Raw genomic sequence first — 18,811 nt, forward strand, 5'->3', positions numbered from 1 at the left:
ATGTACTACAATACAAGGTGCCCTGCATGAATCTTTTACTATTTAGCTGGTGCAATTTGCAACTTCTGTAGTCCAGTTTATCTCACGCACCAGCGCGTGCATCCGTCATTGAGCCTACGTCAATGAACGTCATGGAAACGCACCAGCGCGTGCATCCGTCATTGAGCCGTCATGGAAACGACGTTAGCGTCGGTAACCCTATAAATGACGCGGACCTTCTGAAATCTTTCCCTTTGCTACGGGACTTTTGAAGGAGACGCCTGAAGGAGCATAACGCCTCGGAAGGTTTGAACCTAGTGAGAAGTCTGCTTTGCAAAACTTGCTAAAGAAGCACTTGCTGAAATACGCACTTGCTGAAGAATCCCACAACCCGGGAAAGATGGATCCTGGCCAGGAGAAGAACCAGCAGGGTGATCAGCTGGAAGGTTAATATCATTCTTCTACTATTTTAATAAACAAAAACAAGTTATTAGTAAAATAATAATGAATCGTTTAGTTTATTTTGTGTTTGTGTGCATTTCTTTTAAAGAAATACTGCCTGCTGTACAAAGAAAGACAAGTAGCATTCTTGCTAGCGTAGATGTTTCTTAACTAATGAGCCTTTTTCTTGACTGAATTTCCAGGAAATGTCAGGAATGTTAAACTGGTGTAGTGATTTAAGAAACATATGTATTTAATTATAGTCAAATTAGTTGAATTAATGTCAAATTCGTGAAAAATTAGCCTGCTCGTGACCGTTATTTTTTGAAAAATGCTCTGTTCCACTCAGTTTCCATGGATACGCCAAATAAAATACATTAGCTATTTAATGTTACTGAAAAAAAATAAAATAACAACACGTATTTTCCCCTTTGATAGACTGTAATTTAATTGTTTAGTTTTGCTATTTTTTAAAGAAAGGAACATGTAGACCTGTTTTTTTAAGCATATGCTAAAATGTGCAAATTGATTGAAACAAAGGTGCTATAATGAGAGTCAGGTTTAATGACTTTGTGTTGAATGCTTTATTAACGCTGGTGTTTGAGAATAACTGCTATGCTGATTTGAAAAGAAAGAAGAAAGAAAAAAACAGTAAAATTTCTGTCCAGTTGTTGGAAAATTAGCTTGTTTTTGACCGTTATTTTTTGAAAAATGCGGTGATACACACTCGGTATCCATGGATACGCTGAATGAAATGCATTAAACATTTAATATTACTTTAAAAAGCATTTTTTTAAAAGATATTTTCCCTATGACAGTCTATGATTTGATTGTTTAGTTTTATTATTTTTTCAAGATAAGGACATGTTGATCTGGTTTTTCTTTAGCATAGCCAGGAATGCTAACATGGGTGAATTGATTTAAAAAAGCTAAAATGATGCTATTTAATCTAAGAGTATCAGGTTTGATGATTTTGTAGTCCAATACTTCAAAATTTTGTTGACTTCTTTGAAAAATACAGCTTTAATAGGTCTGTTTTGCATTTGTGGGATGAAACAAATTTGTGAGTTAATTTAAATGGTTTTGTGACTTATGTGTTAGCTTATTGAAATTTGTGGATAAATGTGTGGAATGTTAGCACTAGTGTTTGGGAAAAAAATGTTATGCTGGTTTGAAAAAAAAAACAAAACGGGAAAATTAGCTTGTTCTTTATTTTTTTAATGTCCTGACAAAACATATTTGGTTTCCATGGCAATGACATCAGACTTGTAGAGGTTTATTAGGACACTCAAGGACAGTTTACATAAAATCAGTAATTTCTATTCATGCACACGTTCACACACTGATGAACATGAAAAGCTAATAGATTGTAGCCACAGCTGTTTTATCAAGCCATTGGACCTTCTGACCAACACCAGCAGGAAAGGTGGGAGAAGCGTCTTGACCAAGGACACAACGACAGAGGCGGGCCACTGCAGGGCAAACTCCTACACCTGTTGCCCCAGTAATAAGCATTGTGTGGGTGTGGGTGTGTGTGTCGTAGTGATCATCTATCAAAGCTGATTTTCAAATACAAAATAATAATTTTTATGTGAAAATCAAATCAGCTTTTATGACTTTGGTGTCCAATTCTTGGCAAACTCTTTGGATACGTTGCTTGAAATAAAATCTTACTTGAAGATTAGAAAAGTTTTTGATATATATTTCTATTTATCTTTTAGATATTTTAGAAATATATTTCTCCTGTGTTATTACTAAATAGTTTAGTTTATATTTTTATTATTGTTCAGTTTTATATTTCTAAGAAAGAGAAGTTTTGAATAATTAGTGGTTTACGAAATGCTGTGTTGGTTCCTAGCATATTTGGAGCTGTAATATATTTTAACGCTGACTACGTTTTCAGAAAGAGTCAGCAATATTAATAGTGGTGTGGTGATCGGAAAACCTATTATTTTAGTTTGAGAGAATTACTTTTGGAGAATCTTGTTGATGTTCTTTCTCTACATGGAGATGGTAATATTGACAGAATTCAAATTCAAAAATACTTTATTAATCCCAAAGGGAAATTAAATGTTGCTGTAACTCATTAATTAAGCTTCTTCAAAGAATTATTGTACGCTGAAAGATGGTCACGATTGTCCTTATGTATTGGATTTGGAGCAATATAATTGTGAACATTCATCTGAGTTTATTGCTGGGTTGTGTGCAGCCATGATCTTCAGACTGATGTAATGAATTTCATAACACTACCTTCAGCCATAACTGAGCCATTTGGAGTAATACTAACATGTGATAATAAGACTTCGAGGCATCATGCACACATAAGGAATGCAGGTTAATATCTTAATTATTTTGTCTGGTCTATCTCCAGACAAAATATAATGGCCATTTTAACACTGGATATGGATTTCTAAACCAGATAAACAGTTTTATTTTTGTAGGAGCCCCTTTTTACTGGAAACGGACTGGAAATTTGTGTCGGACTGTTTATTTAGATCCCCAGTGTTTAGACTCTGATATTTACAGATGACCATTTCTGCTGTTGACCATATGTAGGAGTATATAGGTATTTATTCATACTGTAGGATTTACTGATGGGGTGTCAGAGAAGCTGTGGTTGTGGTTCTGAAAACTTGTGGAGCTCAGAGGAATTTAATCTAATTAACTACAGTTAACATTTTATTAATTTAAAAATGCTAATGGAAACATATTAATTATTTTTCAATTCTTTTATAGTATTAAATTTATGTAAGCAGTACTTTAAGTTTAATAGTAATGAATGGCTCGTGTATCTTGTTTTGGCTATTAAGATAAAACAGATCTGTTCATCAGCACCAAAGATTTGTGAGAATTTAGGAAGGTAAACTGAGTAACTTGTTGCAGTGTCTTATTTTATTCACACTAATGGTATGTAAGATTAAAGGTATTTTATTAGCCATTAAAAAGTCCTCAACACAGCACATACTTGTTTAATTCATATTTAGACATTCTCAAACCTGGGCTGGTGTATTTTGGTTTTTCAGTGTTCTCTTTAAACATCGCTTTGGATTTTTGTCAAGGTCTTGATAATGAACTATAGTTTTTTCATGTTTTCCTTCACAGCTCATAGTGTAGAGCTTCCAGGAGATGGATCCCCAACGTTGGAGGAACGTTCAGACGACGGTAAGGATCTTGGTAAGGTGTGGTCAGATGTTGTCCCTCAGATGTCTGACAACGTGGTTTCTGGAAGTCATGGCGAGGCGTCGAGGTGTAGTTCACCTCCTCTGTCTGAGCCCATTTGGAGTCCAGATGACTCCAGACCTATTGGTACTTCACAACGTCATCAGGTAGGTTTGGTAGGGGATGTGGCTCGTGTGACATCTGGGACCAGCGTAAACAGAAAGAGGCCAAAGGACAGTGACTCTGAAGAGGAGCCCCCTGCCAAGAAGACTAGGGAGAGTGATGTTGATGAAGAGGAGCTCCCCTCCAAGAGGTCCAGGAACAGCGATGATGAAGAGGAACCTCTTCTCAGTCCCTCCACAAATACTTTGCGTGAGGATCCCGTTCAGTCATTTCCACTCTCCATTCCCTCGCCCATGACATTCTGGCTGGATCACATTAATTCACCCTTCAGTATTTCACCTCACAGTGCATGTGAGGATCCCGTTGCTGAAGTGGAGCTCCCCTCCAAGAGGTCCAGGGAGAGTGATGTTGACGAAGAGGAGCTCCCCTGCAAGTGGACCTGGGATAGTGATGAAGAAGAGGAACCTCTTTTCAGTCCCTCCACAAATAGGTTTTGTGAGGATCCCGTTCAGTCATTTCCACTCTCCATTCCCTCGCCCATGACATTCTGGCTGGATCACATTTATTCACCCTTCAGTATTTCACCTGAGAGGGCATGTAAGGATCCCGTTCCGTCATTCCCTGTCCTCTGTCCCCCACAATGGATGATGCATGAGGATTCTTCTCAGTCATCCTCTGCCTCCAGTTCCTCGTCCATGTCATTGTTTGGGGATCACCTTTTTTCACCCTTCGGTCTTTCACCTCAGAATGCATGTGAGGATCCCATTCTGTCCTCCCCTGTCGTTTGTCCTTCACCACCAACATACTGCAAAATTCCAAGTTCATCATTCCCTTGCATATGTGTCTGGATGAAGTCTCAAATGGACAAAGAAGAGGAACCTATACCTTCAACATCTGGGATTGGATCTGACAGAATTAGAGGAAGAGTGAGTTCCAGACAAGTGTTTTTTAGACCTCAGTACGACTTGTCAGGTGATGACTCTGATTAGAGTGGGATCTTGAAAAACTGAAGACCTACCTGAAAAGTCCCATTAGGAAAACGTAATTTCTCTGTTGTTTTTGTTAAAACCAATGGCTTTCTAGCAGGACCGAGGATGCCTTAGGTAGCGTCTTGCACCGGGGCTTTTCTTTATCCCGCTGCTAGATTTTTTATGTTATGTTAGATGAAAATCTTTAAGGATAAAAGAAAGAGATAAATATTTGGTTAGGGCTTGGTCCAGTGAATTGGACCACCATAGATACAGTTTATTCTGAGGTTCTGGTTCATGGTCCTCACCAGTCTCCAGACTGCAAGCTGCTCCGTCAGTCCCAGTCAGAGCAGCTCGCAGTGAGACTGCTTCCTCCAAGATTCCCCTTGCGGTTCTGTCTCTGTTTTCCTCTCTACTCTCCCATGTTTCAGGGTGTAATCGCGGTGTTTCCCTCCACAATGCTCTCTATAATTGTTCTCACCTGTTCCTCCACTAATCCAGTTTCCCAGTTTTAATCTTTCAGGTTTTAGCTGCTCATCGCTGGACTCTTTCGTCGTTGTCCATGTGGTTCCTGTCCTTCTGGTTCCTTTCTTGTAAGTTCTTGCATTCCACAACACATAATACTGCCTGCTTCCTGCTGGCATTGGGGACCATCAGCTTTACTAAATAAACATAGAAATAAATTCACTATTAGTAGAAAGATGAACTATTAATCTCATAAAACAAATAGTTTATATGGCCATATTCATGTGTTGCAACACAGAAAGATCCCAAAAAGAGAACAGACATTAAAAAATACAGACACTAGTCTCTGATCCCAGGTCCAGACTTCTCAGATCTCTGATGTTCTGATCATCCCAGGTTGGATCTCCTGAGCCTGGATTCCTCCACCTTCAACACCACCAGTCAGGAGGAGGAAGATAAGAGAACCCAGTTGACAAAAAAGTAAGAACATTTATATCTACACAACATAACTAAACATTTCAGATGGAGCTGCGTAGAGTTGAGCTGAAAGCTAGAAACTGGTTCTGTCTGCTGTCCATGCATATTTTCCTCTTTAACTCTGTTGTCTTTTCTCTTTATTTCATTTCTCTGTCAACTCATGTCACATGACTTGAGACTTGAGTTGACCAACAATTAAAGAAGAAGACCTGCTCCACCTGGTAACTTACTGGTCTAACAAACTGTGGAAAAGGTGAGGACATGAAGATGACTTGATCAGAAAGTCTCTTTCAATCATCTATTATTTAGACAGAAATGAAGGAATGTGTGTCTGATCATGTGTTGATTCTCTAGCATCACCAACAGCACTGGACCAATCAGGAGAGAGAAGACACAGAGGACTTAGGAGACAGAAAAAGATTTAACAGGGGGACACCTGAGGACGTGTGCAGAATAGAGAGACAGAGATCATGTGAAGTGTTTCCTCGTCAGCCTGTAAACCTCCACCTACACACCACCAGTAAGGTGGAGGTAGATAAGAGAACCCTGTTGATGAAAAAAGTGAGAAAACTTATTTTTACCTGGCTAACAATTTTAAATATGGATAAAATTGAGGTCAAATTTCAAAACTGTTCTTTCTTCTGTCCATGTTCTCTTTTTTAACTCTGTTGTCTTTTGTCTTTATTTCATTTTTCTGTCAACTCATGTCACATGACTTGAGTTGACCAACAATTAAAACAGAAGACCTGCTCCACCTGCTGCTCTACTGGTTGTAACAGATTATGGAAAAGGTGAAGACATGATGATGACTTGATCAAAACGTCTCCTTCAATCATCCTTTATTTAGACTGAATGTGTGTCTGATCATGTGTTGGTTCACTAGCATGACTGAAACTAGTCAACAGCACTGGACCAATGAGGAGAGAGGAGACGCAGAGGACTGAGGAGACACAGGAAATCCTGCTGGAAATCCAGAGAAGTTTCCTGATCCCATGACGATGAGTTGATCAGATACGGTGACCAACAGGTGCCAACGTGCAGCAAACAGGTGAAACGGCACAGAAAAAGTGAAACTAAAAGATCTTTTTACATTTCCAAACTGAACTTGCTTATACCATCACTGAAGCCAAAAACATGTTTCCACCATTTTTTCAAGTGACAAGTTGACTAGTCAAGGGACAAGTGTGTTGCTCCATAGATTAATTTAACACTGAAACCATTTGTGTTTAAAAGACGATTCTACTGTGCAGGATAAATCAGATGTTTACTGAAGGGGCAGTATTATGTATTTTCCAGGCACATAGTGTCATGTTATTGCACAATGAAGTACCTCTGTTAACTATGTTAATTAGTTACTACTTTGTTGCAGTTAAAACAAGCGAATGTAGGGTAAGAATCCACAATAGCCAGCAGACAAATAAGTAAGACCCTGATTCAAGTGCTTGACTTGAGTTAGTGGATTTGCAATATTACCTGTGCTAAACAAAAAACAAGATTAGAGATATACATTTTTATGTGTGACTGTAAAACACATCCATTTAATATCATGCTCTTTTTAGCATCATTAAAGTGATGGTTGTTCTAAATGTTTTCTAGATTCAAGGATGGCCTTTCAACCCTGGATGTCATTTATGCTTTGGAGCTTCGTGCTTCTGTGTTCAGGCCCTTTATGTGCACAAGTGTGGAAAAGCTGACATCAGAAATGTTTGAGGAAATCTTTGAGGTTCAGCTCAGCGAAAAGGGCAGCACCAGACGACAAGAAGAAACCAGACTGCTAGGATTCTCCTAGAGACGGACCAAACCTCGCTTTCCTGTTCAAACACTATCAAAATACCAAAGCCCAAGACATACGATCAGTTCCAAAAGAGACATGAACTTCGGGATACAAAACTCTTTGGACTTCAAATACAGAATCACAAAACTCAAATGTGGATGTTGGCCTGTGAAGGAAGATGTTAACTTGTGAAACCTGCTCTGTCAAAGTTCTCACTCTGCTGCGTTGTGGTTGTTGGACACACACCTTTGAACTTTAGACTCGTTCATTTCCGAGTCTTGTGTAGTTTTCTACATAGGATTCCCAAGTCATGGATGCACTAGGCCACTGTCTCTGGAGGTCCTCAAACTGTCCCTAAAGACGGTCATGGCCACATTGACTGCTGTTTGACTCGGTCATAAACTGTCCCAATTCCTCCTGGGAGTCTGGGAACCCACAGTCTGTTCTGCCAAACCGAGGAGTAAAATACGCACAGGACGCATAGATTAGTTATATATTTACATTTCTTCATTCAACTGTCACTACCAACTGTTATGACTATTGTTGAAAACTGTTGTAATGCTTGATTGTATTTATGTCATCAGAAATTGTTACAATAAAAGTGACATACTATTATCACATGGCTGATTTTTTTTGTTTTGACAAATTATTTTTGAAAGCTGCCAAACAGGCAACAAATTAACCAGATGTTAATTAAATAAATGAAAACAACAACAAAAACCTTGTTAGGTAGGTGGTACATGACATCCGGTTTACCAGTGAGACTGTTAAGCAGGTCTGATGGTATTTGTAGTCCATCTTTCCTTGCTTTCATCGATGTCACATTGCAGCAAACCCATGAACACAAACCGCACTAAACACATCTGCTCATGACTGCCACTAAAGACGTGTCTCTGCTTCAGATCATTCATCAGATCATCCAGAACTGGGACTAACAAACCAAAACGAAAACAAATTAAGGAAAATTTCAGAGGAGACACAAACAGTCTAGAATGACATCATTGGTTTCCATAAAATAGATAATTTCTTAAATTTGCTCTTTAAAGAATGAAGGCTCATTTGAACATTATGAATTGTTGGCAAGAAATCCAGAACTTCTGCACGACTGCAGTCGTCATGAAAGTTCGTCTTGATCAGATCCTCTTCTGAGAGCGAGTCCAGCACCGACCATGTTAAAGAAAATAGAGCAGAATAGAAAAACTTTTACTGTCCAACAATGGAGAAAATCAGGAGCTAAACTAACAATGTGACACACATTTAAAGCAGTTAGGTTCACATAAAGATAGAAGATAAAATATGTAAAAACAGTAAAATGCTGTACAGTAACGGCAAAAATTCAACGCCAGTACATTGGAGTTATTAAAAATAGCATTTAAATAGCATACTCTACTCAAACATAATGTGCAGTAAGGTATGTTAATTGAAAAAATATTCAAAACTGAGAACCAGAAAGGAAATAGCATATTTACTGATAACTAGCTGGCATTTGTATTTCAACAAATGTGGCTTGTTGAACCAAGAGAACTTCAAGACTATTTACCAGAGTCTTCACCTTGAGTCAAGAACTGCACATTTTTCCCACATGAAAAGCAGATCACTTGAACTGTCCCCAGATTTTGACCACAGAAGTTGCAAAACATGAAACATGGTCACATAAAAAAGGCACAATTGAAACCAGATATTTATACACCAAGGAAAAGATATAAACTTCTCTCTCTGTCTGTATAGATAGATTGAGATCTACATGTTACATGTTATTATATGATAAAAAGATTGAGATAAAAACATGTATTATTTGGTAATGAATTCATAATATATTATCTGATGATATTTTCTGCACAGAACTCGTGGCCATTTAAAACCAGACGGTATTTGGCAGCAGTTAAGCTAAATGAATGTAATAATAAAGGAATGGTGGATAGAAAAACATTCTAAAACTTAATGTTTCTTCACATATTTTGTAGTTTTGTCTGTGGATTTGCTCATAATTTTTGAAATAAGACAAAACAAACATAACTTTTCAGCAACACATAGGAGCTTTTTGAAGGCAATATTTCCTTAATATTGATGAAAACGTAAAAGTTCAAGAGGCAGATGACATTATTTCCAAGCTAAAAATAAAAAAATATATCAGTGAAACTATTTTTGTAGCTTTTGCAAATCAGTCATATGCCGGGCATTACTAGATGATAGATGTGGCAATGTTTCTGTGGCACCAAAGAACTGAAGCTACACTTATAACACCTTACAATGACTTATATCAAGATCACAATTCAACATTAAAATATTAACACATGTTATAATTGTATATATTAATATATTTTTTGCCTTGTAAGAGTGATTTGTAACTGAACTATGTACTACAATACAAGGTGCCCTGCATGAATCTTTTACTATTTAGCTGGTGCAATTTGCAACTTCTGTAGTCCAGTTTATCTCACGCACCAGCGCGTGCATCCGTCATTGAGCCTACGTCAATGAACGTCATGGAAACGCACCAGCGCGTGCATCCGTCATTGAGCCGTCATGGAAACGACGTTAGCGTCGGTAACCCTATAAATGACGCGGACCTTCTGAAATCTTTCCCTTTGCTACGGGACTTTTGAAGGAGACGCCTGAAGGAGCATAACGCCTCGGAAGGTTTGAACCTAGTGAGAAGTCTGCTTTGCAAAACTTGCTAAAGAAGCACTTGCTGAAATACGCACTTGCTGAAGAATCCCACAACCCGGGAAAGATGGATCCTGGCCAGGAGAAGAACCAGCAGGGTGATCAGCTGGAAGGTTAATATCATTCTTCTACTATTTTAATAAACAAAAACAAGTTATTAGTAAAATAATAATGAATCGTTTAGTTTATTTTGTGTTTGTGTGCATTTCTTTTAAAGAAATACTGCCTGCTGTACAAAAAAAGACAAGTAGCATTCTTGCTAGCGTAGATGTTTCTTAACTAATGAGCCTTTTTCTTGACTGAATTTCCAGGAAATGTCAGGAATGTTAAACTGGTGTAGTGATTTAAGAAACATATGTATTTAATTATAGTCAAATTAGTTGAATTAATGTCAAATTCGTGAAAAATTAGCCTGCTCGTGACCGTTATTTTTTGAAAAATGCTCTGTTCCACTCAGTTCCCATGGATACGCCAAATAAAATACATTAGCTATTTCATGTTACTTTAAAGATAAACATTTAACAACACGTATTTTCCCGTTTGATAGACTGTAATTTAATTGTTTAGTTTTGCTATTTTTTAAAGAAAGGAACATGTAGACCTGTTTTTTTAAGCATATGCTAAAATGTACAAATTGATTGAAATAAAGGTGCTATAATGAGAGTCAGGTTTAATGACTTTGTGTTGAATGCTTTATTAACGCTGGTGTTTGAGAATAACTGCTATGCTGATTTGAAAAGAAAGAAGAAAGAAAAAAACAGTAAAATTTCTGTCCAGTTGTTGGAAAATTAGCTTGTTTTTGACCGTTATTTTTTGAAAAATGCGGTGATACACACTCGGTATCCATGGATACGCTGAATGAAATGCATTAAACATTTAATATTACTTTAAAAAGCATTTTTTTAAAAGATATTTTCCCTATGACAGTCTATGATTTGATTGTTTAGTTTTATTATTTTTTCAAGATAAGGACATGTTGATCTGGTTTTTCTTTAGCATAGCCAGGAATGCTAACATGGGTGAATTGATTTAAAAAAGCTAAAATGATGCTATTTAATCTAAGAGTATCAGGTTTGATGATTTTGTAGTCCAATACTTCAAAATTTTGTTGACTTCTTTGAAAAATACAGCTTTAATAGGTCTGTTTTGCATTTGTGGGATGAAACAAATTTGTGAGTTAATTTAAATGGTTTTGTGACTTATGTGTTAGCTTATTGAAATTTGTGGATAAATGTGTGGAATGTTAGCACTAGTGTTTGGGAAAAAAATGTTATGCTGGTTTGAAAAAAAAAACCAAAACGGGAAAATTAGCTTGTTCTTTATTTTTTTAATGTCCTGACAAAACATATTTGGTTTCCATGGCAATGACATCAGACTTGTAGAGGTTTATTAGGACACTCAAGGACAGTTTACATAAAATCAGTAATTTCTATTCATGCACACGTTCACACACTGATGAACATGAAAAGCTAATAGATTGTAGCCACAGCTGTTTTATCAAGCCATTGGCCCTTCTGACCAACACCAGCAGGAAAGGTGGGAGAAGCGTCTTGACCAAGGACACAACGACAGAGGCGGGCCACTGCAGGGCAAACTCCTACACCTGTTGCCCCAGTAATAAGCATTATGTGTGTGTGTGTGTGGGTGTGTGTCGTAGTGATCATCTATCAAAGCTGATTTTCAAATACAAAATAATAATTTTTATGTGAAAATCAAATCAGCTTTTATGACTTTGGTGTCCAATTCTTGGCAAACTCTTTGGATACGTTGCTTGAAATAAAATCTTACTTGAAGATTAGAAAAGTTTTTGATATATATTTCTATTTATCTTTTAGATATTTTAGAAATATATTTCTCCTGTGTTATTACTAAATAGTTTAGTTTATATTTTTATTATTGTTCAGTTTTATATTTCTAAGAAAGAGAAGTTTGGAATAATTAGTGGTTTACGGAATGCTGTGTTGGTTCCTAGCATATTTGGAGCTGTAATATATTTTCACGCTGACTACGTTTTCAGAAAGAGTCAGCAATATTAATAGTGGTGTGGTGATCGGAAAACCTATTATTTTAGTTTGAGAGAATTACTTTTGGAGAATCTTGTTGATGTTCTTTCTCTACATGGAGATGGTAATATTGACAGAATTCAAATTCAAAAATACTTTATTAATCCCAAAGGGAAATTAAATGTTGTTGTAACTCATTAATTAAGCTTCTTCAAAGAATTATTGTACGCTGAAGGATGGTCACGATTGTCCTTATGTATTGGATTTGGAGCAATATAATTGTGAACATTCATCTGAGTTTATTGCTGGGTTGTGTGCAGCCATGATCTTCAGACTGATGTAATGAATTTCATAACACTACCTTCAGCCATAACTGAGCCATTTGGAGTAATACTAACATGTGATAATAAGACTTCGAGGCATCATGCACACATAAGGAATGCAGGTTAATATCTTAATTATTTTGTCTGGTCTATCTCCAGACTAAATATAATGGCCATTTTAACACTGGATATGGATTTCTAAACCAGACAAACAGTTTTATTTTTGTAGGAGCCCCTTTTTACTGGAAACGGACTGGAAATTTGTGTCGGCATGTTTATTTAGATCCCCAGTGTTTAGACTCTGATATTTACAGATAACCATTTCTGCTGTTGACCATATGTAGGAGTATATGGGTATTTATTCATACTGTAGGATTTATTGATGGGGTGTCAGAGAATCTGTGGTTGTGGTTCTGAAAATTTGTGGAGCTCAGAGGAATTGAATCTAGTTAACTACAGTTAACATTTTATTAATTTAAAAATGCTAATGGAAACATATTAATTATTTTTCAATTCTTTTATAGTATTAAATTTATGTAAGCAGTACTTTAAGTTTAATAGTAATGAATGGCTCGTGTATCTTGTTTTGGCTATTAAGATAAAACAGATCTGTTCATCAGCACCAAAGATTTGTGAGAATTTAGGAAGGTAAACTGAGTAACTTGTTGCAGTGTTTTATTTTATTCACACTAATGGTATGTAAAATTAAAGGTATTTTATTAGCTATTAAAAAGTGCTCAACGCAGCACATACTTGTTTAATTCATATTTAGACATTCTCAAACCTGGGCTGGTGTATTTTGGTTTTTCAGTGTTCTCTTTAAACATCGCTTTGGATTTTTGTCAAGGTCTTGATAATGAACTATAGTTTTTTCTTGTTTTCCTTCACAGCTCATAGTGTAGAGCTTCCAGCAGATGGATCCCCAACATTGGAGGAACGTCCAGACGACGGTAAGGATCTTGGTAAGGTGTGGTCAGATGTTGTCCCTCAGATGTCTGACAACGTGGTTTCTGGAAGTCATGGCGAGGCGTCGAGGTGTAGTTCACCTCCTCTGTCTGAGCCCATTTGGAGTCCAGATGACTCCAGACCTATTGGTACTTCACAACGTCATCAGGTAGGTTTGGTAGGGGATGTGGCTCGTGTGACATCTGGGACCAGCGTAAACAGAAAGAGGCCAAAGGACAGTGACTCTGAAGAGGAGCCCCCTGCCAAGAAGACTAGGGAGAGTGATGTTGATGAAGAGGAGCTCGCCTCGAAGAGGTCCAGGGAGAATGATGCTGATGAAGAGGAACCTCTTCTCAGTCCCACCACAAATACGTTGTGTGAGGATCCCGTTCAGTCATTTCCACTCTCCATTCCCTCGCCCATGACATTCTGGCTGGATCACATTAATTCACCCTTCAGTATTTCACCTCACAGTGCATGTGAGGATCCTGTTGCTGAAGTGGAGCTCCCCTCCAAAAGGTCCAGGGAGAGTGATGTTGATGAAGAGGAGCTCCCCTGCAAGTGGACCTGGGATAGTGATGAAGAAGAGGAACCTCTTTTCAGTCCCTCCACAAATAGGTTTTGTGAGGATCCCGTTCAGTCATTTCCACTCTCCATTCCCTCGCCCATGACATTCTGGCTGGATCACATTTATTCACCCTTCAGTATTTCACCTGAGAGGGCATGTAAGGATCCCGTTCCGTCATTCCCTGTCCTCTGTCCCCCACAATGGATGATGCATGAGGATTCTTCTCAGTCATCCTCTGCCTCCAGTTCCTCGTCCATGTCATTGTTTGGGGATCACCTTTTTTCACCCTTCGGTCTTTCACCTCAGAATGCATGTGAGGATCCCATTCTGTCCACCCCTGTCGTTTGTCCTTCACCACCAACATACTGCAAAATTCCAAGTTCGTCATTCCCTTGCATATGTGTCTGGATGAAGTCTCAAATGGACAAACAAGAGGAACCTATACCTTCAACATCTGGGTTTGGATCTGACAGAATTAGAGGAAGAGTGAGTTCCAGACAAGTGTTTTTTAGACCTCAGTACGACTTGTCAGGTGATGACTCTGATTAGAGTGGGATCTTGAAAAAGTGAAGTCCTACCTGAAAAGTCCCATTAGGAAAACGTAATTTCTCTGTTGTTTTTGTTAAAGCCAATGGCTTTCTAGCAGGACCGAGGATGCCTTAGGTAGCGTCTTGCACCGGGGCTTTTCTTTATCCCGCTGCTAGATTTTTTATGTTATGTTAGATGAAAATCTTTAAGGGTAAAAGAAAGAGATAAATATTTGGTTAGGGCTTGGTCCAGTGAATTGGACCACCATAGAGATATTCTGAGGTTCTGGTTCATGGTCCTCACCAGTCTCCAGACTGCAAGCTGCTCCGTCAGTCCCAGTCAGAGCAGCTCGCAGTGAGACTGCTTCCTCCAAGATTCCCCTTGTGGTTCTGTCTCTGTTTTCCTCTCTACTCTCCCATGTTTCAGGGTGTAATCGCGGTGCTTCCCCCCACGATGCTCTCTATAATTGTTCTCACCTGTTCCTCCACTAATCCAGTTTCCCAGTTTTAATCTTTCAGGTTTTAGCTGCTCATCGCTGGACTCTTTCGTCGTTGTCCATGTGGTTCCTGTCCTTCTGGTTCCTTTCTTGTAAGTTCTTGCATTCCACAACACATAATACTGCCTGCTTCCTGCTGGCATTGGGGACCATCAGCTTTACTAAATAAACATAGAAATAAATTCACTATTAGTAAAAAGATGAACTATTAATCTCATAAAACAAATAGTTTATATGGCCATATTCATGTGTTGCAACACAGAAAGATCACAAAAAGAGAATAGACATTAAAAAATACAGACACTAGTCTCTGATCCCAGGTCCAGACTTCTCAGATCTCTGATGTTCTGATCATCCCAGGTTGGATCTCCTGAGCCTGGATTCCTCCACCTTCAACACCACCAGTCAGGAGGAGGAAGATAAGAGAACCCAGTTGACAAAAAAAGTAAGAACATTTATATCTACACAACATAACTAAACATTTCAGATGGAGCTGCGTAGAGTTGAGCTGAAAGCTAGAAACTGGTTCTGTCTGCTGTCCATGCATATTTTCCTCTTTAACTCTGTTGTCTTTTCTCTTTATTTCATTTCTCTGTCAACTCATGTCACATGACTTGAGACTTGAGTTGACCAACAATTAAAGAAGAAGACCTGCTCCACCTGGTAACTTACTGGTGTAACAAACTGTGGAAAAGGTGAGGACATGAAGATGACTTGATCAGAAAGTCTCTTTCAATCATCTATTATTTAGACAGAAATGAAGGAATGTGTGTCTGATCATGTGTTGATTCTCTAGCATCACCAACAGCACTGGACCAATCAGGAGAGAGAAGACACAGAGGACTTAGGAGACAGAAAAAGATTTAACAGGGGGACACCTGAGGACGTGTGCAGAATAAAGAGACAGAGATCATGTGAAGTGTTTCCTCGTCAGCCTGTCAACCTCCACCTACACACCACCAGTAAGGTGGAGGTAGATAAGAGAACCCAGTTGACGAAAAAAGTGAGAAAACTTATTTTTACCTGGCTAACAATTTTAAATATGTATGAAATTGAGGTCAAATTTCAAAACTGTTCTTTCTTCTGTCCATGTTCTCTTTTTTAACTCTGTTGTCTTTTGTCTTTATTTCATTTTTCTGTCAACTCATGTCACATGACTTGAGTTGACCAACAATTAAAACAGAAGACCTGCTCCACCTGCTGCTCTACTGGTTGTAACAGATTAAGGAAAAGGTGAGGACATGATGATGACTTGATCAAAACGTCTCCTTCAATCATCCTTTATTTAGACTGAATGTGTGTCTGATTATGTGTTGATTCTCCAGCGTCTCATGTTGAAGTTCAACTGTTCCTTGGTCAGACGATGAATATTAAAGAATTTTAGAACCATTAGAGAAAACCCAGCGCTGGTTTCTGATCCCAGATTCAGTTTCTGCAGATCAATAATGTCCCAGGTTGGATCTCCTGAACCTGCAAACCTCCACCTTCAACACCACAAGTCAGGTGGAGGAAGATAAGAGAACAAAGTTGAGAAAAAAAGTAAGAGTAACATTAAAAGTAACTTTTACACAAGAAAAAGTTTTCAATATGCTTGAAGTTGAGGTCAATACTCAAATCTGATTAATACTTTCTGCTGTACTTTCTCCTTACTGACCCTTTTGTTTGATTTTTTCTATTGAGTCAATTCATAACAGCAGAGCTTTGATGAGCTTTGTGCTGATGGAAGGAGGATCAGGAATAGAGCAGAGGACCTGCTGACCTACTGGTTCTAGTAGATTCTATAAATGGTGAGGTCATGATTATGACTTGATCAGAAAGTTTGATTCAATCATCTGTTATTTAGACAGAAATGAAGGAATGTGTGTCTGATCCTGTGTTGGTTCACTAGCATGACTGAAACTAGTCAACAGCACTGGACCAATGAGGAGAGAGGAGACACAGAGGACTGAGGAGACACAGGAAATCCTGCTGGAAATCCAGAGAAGTTTCCTGATCCCATGACGATGAGTTGATCAGATACGGTGACCAACAGGTGCCAACGTGCAGCAAACAGGTGAAACGGCACAGAAAAAGTGAAACTAAAAGATCTTTTTACATTTCCAAACTGAACTTGCTTATACCATCACTGAAGCCAAAAACATGTTTCCACCATTTTTTCAAGTGACAAGTTGACTAGTCAAGGGACAAGTGTGTTGCTCCATAGATTAATTTAACACTGAAACCATTTGTGTTTTGTGTTTAAAAGACGATTCTACTGTGCAGGATAAATCAGATGTTTACTGAAGGGGCAGTATTATGTATTTTCCAGGCACATAGTGTCATGTTATTGCACAATGAAGTACCTCTGTTAACTATGTTAATTAGTTACTACTTTGTTGCAGTTAAAACAAGCGAATGTAGGGTAAGAATCCACAATAGCCAGCAGACAAATAAGTAAGACCCTGATTCAAGTGCTTGACTTGAGTTAGTGGATTTGCAATATTACCTGTGCTAAACAAAAAACAAGATTAGAGATATACATTTTTATGTGTGACTGTAAAACACATCCATTTAATATCATGCTCTTTTTAGCATCATTAAAGTGATGGTTGTTCTAAATGTTTTCTAGATTCAAGGATGGCCTTTCAACCCTGGATGTCATTTATGCTTTGGAGCTTCGTGCTTCTGTGTTCAGGCCCTTTATGTGCACAAGTGTGGAAAAGCTGACATCAGAAATGTTTGAGGAAATCTTTGAGGTTCAGCTCAGCGAAAAGGGCAGCACCAGACGACAAGAAGAAACCAGACTGCTAGGATTCTCCTAGAGACGGACCAAACCTCGCTTTCCTGTTCAAACACTATCAAAATACCAAAGCCCAAGACATACGATCAGTTCCAAAAGAGACATGAACTTCGGGATACAAAACTCTTTGGACTTCAAATACAGAATCACAAAACTCAAATGTGGATGTTGGCCTGTGAAGGAAGATGTTAACTTGTGAAACCTGCTCTGTCAAAGTTCTGACTCTGCTGCGTTGTGGTTGTTGGACACACACCTTTGAACTTTAGACTCGTTCATTTCCGAGTCTTGTGTAGTTTTCTACATAGGATTCCCAAGTCATGGATGCACTAGGCCACTGTCTCTGGAGGTCCTCAAACTGTCCCTAAAGACGGTCATGGCCACATTGACTGCTGTTTGACTCGGTCATAAACTGTCCCAATTCCTCCTGGGAGTCTGGGAACCCACAGTCTGTTCTGCCAAACCGAGGAGTAAAATACGCACAGGACGCATAGATTAGTTATATATTTACATTTCTTCATTCAACTGTCACTACCAACTGTTATGACTATTGTTGAAAACTGTTGTAATGCTTGATTGTATTTATGTCATCAGAAATTGTTACAATAAAAGTGACATACTATTATCACATGGCTGATTTTTTTTGTTTTGACAAATTATTTTTGAAAGCTGCCAAACAGGCAACAAATTAACCAGATGTTAATTAAATAAATGAAAACAACAACAAAAACCTTGTTAGGTAGGTGGTACATGACATCCGGTTTACCAGTGAGACTGTTAAGCAGGTCTGATGGTATTTGTAGTCCATCTTTCCTTGCTTTCATCGATGTCACATTGCAGCAAACCCATGAACACAAACCGCACTAAACACATCTGCTCATGACTGCCACTAAAGACGTGTCTCTGCTTCAGATCATTCATCAGATCATCCAGAACTGGGACTAACAAACCAAAACGAAAACAAATTAAGGAAAATTTCAGAGGAGACACAAACAGTCTAGAATGACATCATTGGTTTCCATAAAATAGATAATTTCTTAAATTTGCTCTTTAAAGAATGAAGGCTCATTTGAACATTATGAATTGCTGGCAAGAAATCCAGAACTTCTGCACGACTGC

General features: G+C 38.2%; 2 long non-coding RNA genes across 3 annotated transcripts; both read left to right on the plus strand.

Annotated features, from left to right (window-relative positions):
- The first annotated feature begins 6,353 nt into the window (after window positions 1–6,353).
- On the plus strand, window positions 6,354–18,407 carry LOC116727994 (uncharacterized). Of its 2 annotated transcripts, XR_004340916.1 has the most exons (5): window positions 6,354–6,403; window positions 16,242–16,455; window positions 16,597–16,703; window positions 16,805–16,969; window positions 17,525–18,407. It is a non-coding gene; the product is annotated as an uncharacterized LOC116727994 (long non-coding RNA). The 2 variants fall into 2 exon arrangements; XR_004340915.1 differs by having other exon boundaries at window positions 16,242–16,703.
- On the plus strand, window positions 6,502–8,091 carry LOC116727996 (uncharacterized). Its single transcript, XR_004340917.1, has 2 exons — window positions 6,502–6,660; window positions 7,209–8,091. It is a non-coding gene; the product is annotated as an uncharacterized LOC116727996 (long non-coding RNA).
- Window positions 18,408–18,811: the final 404 nt, after the last annotated feature.

The sequence above is a fragment of the Xiphophorus hellerii genome, chromosome 11 (assembly GCF_003331165.1).
Source record: "Xiphophorus hellerii strain 12219 chromosome 11, Xiphophorus_hellerii-4.1, whole genome shotgun sequence".
NCBI classification, from domain to species: domain Eukaryota; kingdom Metazoa; phylum Chordata; class Actinopteri; order Cyprinodontiformes; family Poeciliidae; genus Xiphophorus; species Xiphophorus hellerii.